This window comes from Antechinus flavipes, chromosome 3, assembly GCF_016432865.1.
Source record: "Antechinus flavipes isolate AdamAnt ecotype Samford, QLD, Australia chromosome 3, AdamAnt_v2, whole genome shotgun sequence".
Lineage (NCBI taxonomy): Eukaryota > Metazoa > Chordata > Mammalia > Dasyuromorphia > Dasyuridae > Antechinus > Antechinus flavipes.
The window spans coordinates 577,853,677-577,865,297 of NC_067400.1; the positions used below are offsets into that span (position 1 = coordinate 577,853,677).

At 43.9% G+C, this 11,621-nt stretch overlaps 1 long non-coding RNA gene across 1 annotated transcript; it reads right to left on the minus strand.

Annotated features, from left to right (window-relative positions):
- Window positions 1-423: 423 nt before the first annotated feature.
- Window positions 424-11,621, minus strand: LOC127555653 (uncharacterized). Its single transcript, XR_007952252.1, has 2 exons — window positions 10,165-11,621; window positions 424-786 (listed from the first exon to the last, which is right to left on the minus strand). It is a non-coding gene; the product is annotated as an uncharacterized LOC127555653 (long non-coding RNA).

Genomic DNA, 11,621 nt, shown 5'->3' on the forward strand with positions numbered 1-11,621 from the left:
GGCTCTGGTGGGGAGGAAGATCCTGGTCTTGGGGTCAGAAAACCAGGAGCTCCAAGTTCTTGACTCTGCCCCTAATTCACTATCTGACCTTGGCCAGCTTCTAAAGGCTTCAAGGAAATGAGAACACGACTAGAAAATCTCTCAAGTCCCTCCAATTCTAGCATTTTGGGTCGGGGGTGGTGGGGGGGGCTGCAGCTGACCTAGGAGTCTCTGCGGCTGCCTTGCCTGCTTCTCCCCCGATCTGGAGAGTTTGGGGAAAGGGACGGGCTAAGACAGAGTGAGCCCACAAAACTGGGTGGGGGGCGGGGAGGGAAAGCGGTCTCTCTGGAAATGCTATCAGAAGGCCCCCGGAGGTGGGGAAGAGTGGGCCTAAAAGGGGTCCCTGCAATGGGGGCAGGGGCGTGTCAGGAAGGTCTCACACTCTCAGGCTTTAATGGCTTTATTGAGTCAAGCAGGTCGGTGCTTTGCTCTCTCATCACTATAACCCTTGGAGTGTGGAGCGAAATCAATCCCTGACCCTGGCTGACAGGTGCTATCCTGAGCATGGGAGCTCCTCAGGAGGCCATGGGATGTTCAGCTGAGGAGGGCTGCAGGTGCTGGGAGGGTGGGCCCAGAAGAGGGAGCTCTCAGGGGCCAGGGCTGCAGTCTCGGTCCCAGGCCTCAGTGTAGCTGAAGGAGGTAAGTGAGGACTCCGGTGAGGAGGAGGATGCTCCAGGTAAAGGGTCCATGGAACAGCTGAGGTGACTGGCCCGTCGTTGCTGGGGTTGTTGGTGTCATGGTGGAGGCCTGCAGAGGATGGACAAGGTTATGTAGTGGGGAGATCCAGAGCCCGAGCCCACATGCAGCTCCCCAGGACAAGAGGACATCACTATTAGCTGGACCAGAGTCCGACTTGTGGGAGGTTCCATCCATTCCCCCCCATCCAAGCCCTCTTTGGGAAGAGGGAGAAAGACTTCATCCTCAGATCTTCCATTTTGCTTAAATAATGAAAAAAGATCCGAGGGGAAATCCCTTTGGGTTCTTTTAGGAGCAAACACATTTGGGAAAACCCAAAGTAGAAAAAATTTGGTGCTGGAGGCCCTGGGTCTGAAACCTGCCTCTCTGCCTACATAACTATGGAAAGTCACTTCTCTAAGTCTTACATTTTTATCTGTAAAATAAGAATGTTGAACTAAATGATTTCTAAGGTCCCTCACAGCTCTAGATTATAAGGAAGTTTGGGAAAGAGGTAAGAGCAGAAAGACACTTGGGGTAGAATTCAAATCAATTTAACAATTGTTAAAGAATCTATTGTGTGTGAGGTTCTGAAAATGTAAGATTAAAAAAAGTCTTCATCAAGAACTTTACATTCTACTTGGGGTATGCCATATACATTTAGAGGTGATTGGAAGTAATTGGAGAAGAGAGAAAACATTTATCAGTGGATGGGGGGAGAGAGACAGAGACAGAGACAAAGAGACAAGAGAGAGACAGACAGACAGACAGAGACAGACACAGAGACAAAAGAGACGGGGGGGGGGGGGGGGGAGGGAGAGAGAGAGACAGACACAGAGACAGACAGAGACAGAGAGAGACAAAAGAAAGACAGGGGAGGGAGGGAGAGAGAAAGAAAGAGAGGAGAAGGAAGAGGAGGAGGAGGAGGAGAAGGAAAGAGACATACAGAGAGAGCATTCACAATTGGTAGATTCAGGGAAAACGTCAGGAAAGTGATACCTGAATGACTGTAAGTTTGCTTTCCATCACCATTACCTACTTAGCACAGTGTCTTAAACATGGAAGTTTTAATATAAATGCTTATTTAATATATTAAGTATTTATATAATATAAATCAATATAAATAAGTAGTTATTGAAAGAAGGTAAAGATTCTGAGAGGCAGAAGGGAACAGAGAGCAAGTTTTCAATGAGTGCCTCCTGTGAACCAGGCATTGAGCTAAGCACTGTACAGATAGGATCTCATTTGACCTTATGTTATGCCACAGTTTTCTTTAACTGTCCTGACTCAGTTTCCTTGTACAAGTTTCCCTTGTCTCAGTCTCCCTAATTACTCCCCTAAGCTGTAAATCTCCCTCTGGTCCATGAAGGCTGAGGACCAATTAGTCTAAGGATATAAATTGTTAGCCCAAGTAAGATAAACAAGAGAGTAGACTTCCTGATTATCTTCTGTCCTTGAGAAATTTACAACATCCCTTAAAGTATTCCAAGATATTTCACTGACATCTTTATCATAGCCTTTTCCAGCTGGGCTTTTCCGCTCTTTTTCCCTCTTCTTTGTCTCTAAAAGGTATATAAAGGTTAGAGATTCCTCCATTCATTGCTGGAGAATGGCGGCTGGCTGTGGATGCTGGACGCTGGATTCTTTGAGATGATAGTCTCCTCCAGACCTGGGACCAACATGAATTCCTTGGTCCCAGTATATCTTTATCTCTGTCTGGCTGGACAATTTGAGACGAGAGTCCTGTCCAGTCAATCTTACTCTCCCATTAATAAAATATTAAAAACTCTCTAATCTCTCTCCTGCCTCAGTTTCTCTGGCATTACATTTTGGAGGTTCCCCGAGATAATAGAAACTGAGAACTGGATTAGAGATTGGAGACCTCTCCGTCTCCACCTAGGCCTGGGCTCAGAACCTGGGTCTGTTCCTTGGGAAAAGATCAGCACTCTGGATAGAAAAGTAAGCAGTTCTTCAGCCTCAGTCTGGCCTACAGTGGACAACGGAATCGATTCGGCATTTGGGAGAGTAAGTCTGTCTGGGTACCTTTTGGGGTACCATCTGGTTCTGGTTCTGGTTCTGGTTCTGGTCTGGTCTGTTGCTAGCAACCTGTAGTCTCAGAATAAATACCGACGGGTTTAAAAATTCTGAGACGGGTATTTTCTGGGACGCTGGGAAATATCCTCTGGGTATATGTTATGTGTTATATGTTTGTTTAATGTTGTAACTGTGTAGTCTGTGTGATGTGTGTTCTATGTTCTGTGTGATTTGTCTGTTTTATTGGTTGGAAAAATTTTTAAGAACAACGTTGCAACTGTGCTTACTAAAATGGAGCTCCATGTTTGTCTGTGTGTGTCTGTGTTAAAAGGTAGCAAGCTTGTAAGAGATAAGGTTTCAGCCTCTGTGTTGCAGGTTTAGAGAATATCAAGAAGTTTGAAAAATCTTTCTCTCTCTCTCTGTCTCTGGCTGACTGCAGCAGCCTGTGAGACAAAGGGAGAAAGGGGAGAGAAAGAAAGGAAAAAAAAAAAAAAAAAAAAAAGGAAATGAAAAAATAGATTGAAAGGGATTTGGAATTTCGGAAAGTTAAAATACAGCCCCTAGTCTGTTTTTGCTGATTTAAAAGCTTTGTTAAGTTTTAAGAACAATGATTAAGAAATTTGGGGATTAGTTGTTTGAAAATTTGCTTGTGATTTTAAAAAAACTTTTAACCTGTTGTACTAATTTTGTAAGTACATGGATTTTAGCTATTTTAAACGGACAGAAAAGGTTTTTCCCCTTGAAACAAAGCCTACTAGAGTAAAGAGCAATAAAATTCAAGCTTACCCTGGCCTGGGCAATAAAAGCTCTGGAGATAAGATGCTAATAGCTGTTAGTAGGAATGTGGTAAAAGAAAAATGAAAAAAAAAAAAACTTTTAAAAACAGCTGTATTAATTTGATTCAGTTTGTTACCTTCTGAAATATATTGAGTTATTTGTTAACATAAGTTATACTTTAAAACCAGCTATGCTGGACATATGTGGGTTTTTGGAGGTTTGGACTATTCACTATAGTATGAATCTTACAGGTTTTTGAAGGAAAAAGGAAAGAGGAATGCAGGTGATTTAGGAAAGACTGATTAGTAGGGGCAATTAGAGGTTTGCATGATTTAAGGAAGGTGAAAGACTTGGGAGTAGGTAAAGACGTGGGGGAGGGAGCCATCCACCTCTACTGTCTTATGCTACTTTACAGTAGCATCAGGAGCATCTGATAGGAAAGTTCTTTAAGGAGATTGTTTAAGTATGTAGCCGGGCAGAAAGAGAAAGTTGGAAATGGGTAGATTTGGGAAGAAACCTGATGTTGGGAAACTGATGGGATAAATCTTGAAAAGGATCCCCATGTAGAAAATCGAGTGGGGAACCTGAGGGAAGTTTTTTCCAGGGGGCAGGAGTGGGGGAAGGGTGGCCATGTGGAATCCTCTCCTCCCCTCACCCCTCTTAAGTATGTTCCTGCCGTTTTTTTTCTTATCTGATTACGGCCAGTGCAGCAAACTTTGATTTTTTTAAGGACATACTTTTAAGTTAATTGATTGAATATTTGTTTTTTTGATAGATAAAAGTTTTCTTGGTTAAGAGATATGGTCATAAATGTGATCCATATGTTGGTACAAATATTGCTATGTTAAAAAAAAAAATAAAAAAAACCCTTGAATTCTTTTATGTGGAATTGGGTTTTTTGTATAAGTTTAAATTGATTGTATTTGGTCATCCTGAGGTTATTTAAAGGGCCTCTGAACATAATAGTTTTTTCTTTGTCCTTTTGAAGATGTTTCTGTTATGGACAATATGCAATTTGGGATATTTTTCTATGTATTGGGTATTTTAAAAGCCAAATGATTTGTATGTATAATGTTCATTTATGTAACATCTACCTAGATATGATAATTGTTCTAAGTTGTGAACTTACTGAGACAAAATTTCTTTCTGTTATTACTACAAGGTTATGATAAATAATTGTTTAGGAGTTATCAGAAATTCGATTAATGATATCTGTTATTGGAGGTAAAAGTTTTTTGGGCTTAGAGTTAATTAGTTAATGCTATTTGGGAGTTTTAAAGCTCCACCCTCTGACAGTTACTGGGACAATTGATTGATAAGCTGTTAAAACTCAACTGCTTATGTTATGTTATAGTTATGTTCTTGCACTTTTCCTTTTGTAACTGATCTCTCTGATCAGAGCAATGGTCAGTACAACTGTTAATGCAATTCAATTATGTTATGACTTGTTATTTTCAGTCTGGTCATATGTAATCATTGTATCCTAAATGCTTGGGCAACTGAGTATTTCGCCTGGTCATCTGTCTGTTACTGGATATTTGTGTTTTGTTTCTTTAAGGTTTCTACATGATAAGAGGACAATTAACAGGGGTCTGTGAGACCTCACTGATGTTACAACTTGGGACTGCACCCGTTTGCGTGGCCTGTAAAGCAAACTCATCTCTTCACATAGGAAACTGCTGGCCAATTTATTTTGGCCTCCTCATATTTTGCAGCAGTCTGGTGAACCGAATCTTTCTGTCTGAGACTGATCTAATCTTTCTTTGTTAGATCTGTGTTTTTGTTCTAGATTTTGGTCAAATTACAGATATTGGCTTGCTTCTGGAGCCTGGATCAGCTTTGATCAGCTTTGATTGTCAGCATGAAGCACCCATTCTGCAAGGAATAAGCCTCCTATCACTTCACAGCCTGAAACAGCAGTTTTTTTTGGATGAGAACCATGGACTAGACCCTGTATCTACTGTACTTTGGACTGATATGAGGGACTTTGGGAATGGTTGATGAATGACTGTTAAACCTTGCCTGGACCATCTATTACTGTGTGCTTAAGATTTGGGATGGGATTTGTTAACACTGTGTAACTGTTGCTGTTATGTTTGAGGGATTTTTAGGAAATGCTACTGTACTAGTCTGTTATGTATAGGGATTTTGATTTGCTCTTGGAATTTATATGGGGAATGGTCATTTGATAATTCCTTTCCATGAGAAGAAAAAAAAGGGGGGGGGGAGGAAGAGATAGAACATTGGGGAAACTGGTATATTTTTTTCAAAATACCTGAAAGAATGGGAACCCCTAGTTCCTATTCACTTTGTTTTAGGCACTTCTGCCCCACCCCCTATCTCACTAGTTCAGATTGAATTTGGATGCTTTAGTTTTAGAATCCCTTATTTTGTTAAAAGTGCCCTGGCAGACTCAGTTTTGGGGATTATTTTTTTTTTTAGAAAAGTTTTAGAAATCAGACACCTGTCCTGGGACTGGCAATCTCTCTGATCTATTTTTCCATTCCTGTAACCCCAGTTCATTAAGTATTTCAGCATTTCAAAGGACCTTGAAGTTTGGCATGAGGCACCTAAAAAGTTTGGAGTTTGCCTGCCTTGATGGTCTAACTGTGCATAATCTGCTCAGAAATCTGTATTCTAATAGCAGCCCTGCCTGTTTCTCTGGGTGGGTACGGGTGGAGCTACTAAGCCTCATCCTTCTCCCCTGGAGAGATCTGCTCCTCTGAATGGGCTTGAGCCCTTGGTCCTGCTGATCTGTAAGCAGAGACAGTTAAGTGCACAAATGACCACAGATCTAACTGTCCATCTCAAGCTGGATTCTCTGGCTGAGATGGTGCTCCAGAACTGTAGAGGACCTGACATGCTTGCAACAAGGGAGCCTTTGTACAGCTGTTAACTCTGGGGTTATCAGGGAGAGACTTGCTCTTGCCATATGAGTCCTTACATTTTTCTAGTTTTATTTTTGGCTCATTTGCTTTACATAAGGTGGGTCAAAGACCTCCTGGGTATCTAGAGGAAGGTGCTAAGATTCAAAGGTTTGAATATTTAGGAAAGAGAGTGTGGAATGTTATGCCACAGTTTTCTTTAACTGTCCTGACTCAGTTTCCTTGTACAAGTTTCCCTTGTCTCAGTCTCCCTAATTACTCCCCTAAGCTGTAAATCTCCCTCTGGTCCATGAAGGCTGAGGACCAATTAGTCTAAGGATATAAATTGTTAGCCCAAGTAAGATAAACAAGAGAGTAGACTTCCTGATTATCTTCTGTCCTTGAGAAATTTACAACATCCCTTAAAGTATTCCAAGATATTTCACTGACATCTTTATCATAGCCTTTTCCAGCTGGGCTTTTCCCGCTCTTTTTCCCTCTTCTTTGTCTCTAAAAGGTATATAAAGGTTAGAGATTCCTCCATTCATTGCTGGAGAATGGCGGCTGGCTGTGGATGCTGGACGCTGGATTCTTTGAGATGATAGTCTCCTCCAGACCTGGGACCAACATGAATTCCTTGGTCCCAGTATATCTTTATCTCTGTCTGGCTGGACAATTTGAGACGAGAGTCCTGTCCAGTCAATCTTACTCTCCCATTAATAAAATATTAAAAACTCTCTAATCTCTCTCCTGCCTCAGTTTCTCTGGCATTACACTTACATGAATGCCTTCTAGGTAGGGGCTGTTATTAGCTCCATTTTACAGTTGGGAAAACCGAGTCAAACAGGTTCAGTGACTTTCCCAGAATCACCCGGCTCCGTTTCTGAAGGTTTGAACTCAGGTCTTCCTGACTCCAGGCTTAGTGAGAAGGACCCATTGCAGAAATAGGGCACAAGGGGAAGGCCCGGGGCGATTGTTCGGCTACAAGGCAAGTTTCCGAGACAAGTCTGAAGAGGTCACTGGGGGCCACCCTGGAGAGGGTCCTGCCTGCTAACCCGAGTCATTTGCACTCTATCCCAGGAGAAACCGCCCTGGGCAGCAGAATGAGTAGACATCGGAGAGAGCAGAAGAGCTACAAGGGGTCAGAGTGCACAAAAGAGCATGTTGAGAAATGCCTTAATTAATTAATACAGATGGGGAAGCTGAAGCCAAGGAAGGGGAAGTGGCTGGGATAAAGTCACATAAACCAAGGCAGGACTCCGGGGGACTCTGGAGGAGAGGAGGGAGAAGGCGTTCTCCGTTGCACTCTCTCCCCTTCCCCCACATAGGGAATGGGGGACCATTCCCCGGGCGTTCCCTACCTCCCCTACAAGGAGCATCCCGGCCAGTGGAAGGGCAAGGGAAGAGAGCAGGGCTGGGAGCCCGGAAAGCTGGGTGGGCCCCTTTTTCTGATAACTGCAGGTGGCATTTCCCTTTTCTGAGCCTCAGCTTCCTCATCTGTAAAACGGAGCCACTGAACCAGAAGGTTCCTACAAGCGCCGGCAGTCTCAGTTTCTGGTCTACTGAGAGAAAAGCCAGCTGGGGCAGGGCTGAGTTATGGTTCTCTGACTTCCTAAAGCATATTTTCCTACCGCCGTGGGTAACCAGGAAGTCTGATGCAAATGAGGCCTTTATACCTGTGGCAGCTGGGTGGGGACCCTTGGGGAAGGGGAGTATTGAGGAGGAAGTAGTTGTAAGTGACCAGGAATCTATCCATCAAGTCCTGCTCCCTCCCCTACTCCACAACCCAGATAATCCTCCTTCTCTCCCCAAGAATCGTGATACAATCCCATGAGGTTTCAACTGTTGGGCCACCCAATTTAACCTTACAGGAAGGGGGGGAGAGAGATGGAGTATGCAGGAAAGTATGGCGTAGTGCAGGGGTCCTCACACCACGGCCACGGGCCAGGTGCGGCAGCTGAGGACGTTTATCCCCCTCACCCAGGGCTATGAAGTTTCTTTATTTAAAGGCCCACAAAACAAAGTTTTTGTTTTTACTATAGTCCGGCCCTCCAGCAGTCTGAGGGACAGTGAACTGGCCCCCTATTTAAAAAGTTTAAGGACCCCTGATAGAGGATGGGCTCTGGGGTCAGGAAATGTCATATTCCCAAGTTCAAATCCAGTCTCAGACAATTATAACTTTGTGACCCTGGACAAGTCATTTAACCCTGTCTGCCTCAGTTTCCACATCTGTCAAATGAGCTGGAGAAGGAAACGGCAAACGACTCCAGCATCTTTGCCAAGGAAATGGAGTCACAAAGAATTAAACGTGACTGAAAAATGAATCAATAACCCCTTTATGTCATAGAAATCAGGTATAAAGTAAACCAATCCAAGAACCCTTTGGCCAACTGTGAGGGCTCTAGCCTGGTTCCAAAGGGGGAGAAGAATCCCCCTTTTGGTTCAATCTATCCTAAGAAGTTTTGTTTGGTTTTCAGAGGCAGGGGAAAAGACTGAGTCTCCCTTCTCAACTAGTGTGGAACTGAGGCTGCTCCTCAGGGATATTCAGTCTGGACATTTTAACCCTCTCCTGGGCTGCCCACCTCCACTTCATTGAACTGTCTTTGGCCCTCTTGCAGATCAAAACTCCCAAATTCCAGAGATCCACCATTCTTAGCCTTCCCCCTGCCCCAGCAAGGATGATGGACATGGACCAGCACAATGGCCTGAATCTGGGATGCACCATTCCCTACTGGACTCCCAGGGGTCTGGGGATAGATTTCAGGGGTTTATGAACTAAGCCAAAGAGGGAAAAATCACAACAGCCTTATTTCCACACACTGCTAGTTGAAATTAAACATTTCCTACAATCATTTAACAGTCTTATTCTGAGAAGGGACTCATCAGCCCCACCAAACTGCCAAAAAGGTCCACGATACCAAAAAAGTTAAGACCGCCTGATCAGAACAAAAGATGACATCCTTTGGTGTTGGAAGGGATGTTAAGACTACAGAACAGAATGGCTGGCAGGGACTTTTAGATCATCAGAGTGGCAAACATCTAGCTTCGTGCTTATATTTTATAATGGGGACCTAGAAGGGAAAACAGTTCACCCCACGTCTGAGCTAGCACTGGGACTAGCAACCCAGGTGGGGTCTTTCTCAATACAGGGGATCACAGATGGAGTAACAGGAAGAGAGTCTGCTCCCAACCTTTCAGGCAGGCCAGCCTGGCAGAGGGGAAGGGTTAGGGATTAGAATGATGATTTAATTGGCCCTGGGAACTCCCCAATGAAGAAATTGCCTCTACCAATGCAGGCTGTCAGCTTCTCCATAACTGAAAGTCATAGACTCTTGTTTGAGAAGTTAAGTCACAGACCCAGGTCAATGACATGCAATCAACAGGAAGGAAACCCAAAGGCAAAGGGTTTATCTGGTGGTCTCTTCCCATTGTGGGGAGTTTCTTTAGAGCTGTCTCTGAGGAATATTTCATCCAGAATCTGTCTTCTAAATCTCATAGGGTAATTAGCTCAACTCTTGGCATTAAAATCAGTTCCCCCCTTTGGATCCTCAGTAGGGGCAGAGGATAGTTTATATGCCCTGGGCTCCCATCTAATGGTCTGATTTCATCCCACTGTGGAGCAATGGGGTACTGGGGTAATGGGGGGGAGGCTTTTCAGATGCCAGGCAGTAGGAAGGATTTGGGGGTTAGTCCCCTTTCTCTGGAAAAATTCCACTGCAGCTAGAAATCAGAGTTGTTGAGCATCTTGATATGATAGAACAAGGGATGCGCTTACCTCGATCTGAATCATGGCCCCAAGGCAAAGGAGGAGGAGGAGGAAGAAAGCCTTCATCTTGGAGTCTTTGTGCACAGCTGCTGTTCCTCCAGGCTGGACCTGCCAGAAGCTTTTGCCTCAGAAGAGAGATAGTGGTAGATATAGCTGAGGGAGGGGCATGAGCACATGGGAGGGACCATCACTGACTCCTGGGGGGAGAGCAGCTGATCATCATCATAACCATGTCTGTCGTCTCTAAGGTTTGCAAAGCTTTTTATCGATGTGGTCTTATCGCAATCTTGGTTTCAGAAATGAGAAAAGCAGGGCCCAAGAGGTGGGGATTTGGTCAGGCTCACACAGCTGGGAAGAATGGGAGACAGGATTCCAGTGATCTTGGCTCCAAATTCAGCACTTTGCCCAAAAAGCCAGGGGACTTCGGGATACAGAATGGAGCCCAAAGGGTATCATTAGAACTTTGGAAAACACCCTGTTGGAACTGAAAGAGACCTTAAAATATAGAATGCTAGATCTAGAAAAGGCTCTATTTTCTGACTTTTCAGAGGAAGCCAGAGTTGGAGGGTGCTTAGAAACTAGTCTGTCAGAGCTGGGAAGGCCCTTAGAACGTGGGATGTCAGAGCTAAAAGGAATTTGATAGAACCCTTTCATTTTTCACATGAGAAACCTGGGACCCAGGAGAAGCAATGCCTTGGCCAAAGTCATATAACTATTCACTTGGAGTTACAGAATCCTAGAAGGTCAGGGCTGAAATGGCCTTCTGAGACCATTTGTCCAAGCATTTCAAATTACAGAGGGAGCAAGTAAAGTCTAGAAAAGGGTAGCACATTGACTAAGATTACAAGCAAGTTGGTTCAAGAACCTGAATATTTTTGGTTTCTGGCCCAGACATCATCCACTAACAGATTTTTGGCGAAAAAGGGAGAATGCTGTTCTCCACTTGATAAATGGTCAAAGGATATGAACAGACAATTGTCAGATGAAGAAACTGAAGCTATTTGTAGCCACATGAAAAGGTGCTCCAATAACTCTTGATCAGAGAAATGCAAATTAAGACAACTTGAGACACCACTCCACACCTGTCAGATTAGCTAAAATGACAGGAAAAGACAATGATGATTGTTGGAGGGGATGCGGGAAAACTGGGACACTGATACATTGTTGGTGGAATTGTGAACACATCCAGCCATTCTGGAGAGCAATTTGGAACTATGCCCAACGGGCTACAAAACTGTGCATACCCTTTGATCCAGCAGTGTTTCTACTGGGCTTATATCCCAAAGAGATACTAAAGAAGGGAAAGGGACTTGTATGTACAAGAATGTTTGTGGCAGCCCTGTTTGTGGTGGCTAGAAGCTGGAAACTGAGTGGATGCCCATCAATTGGAGAATGGCTGGGTAAATTATGGAATATGAAAAGGGAGAATGATGGCCTGACAAATGACTAATGCATACTAGATGCTG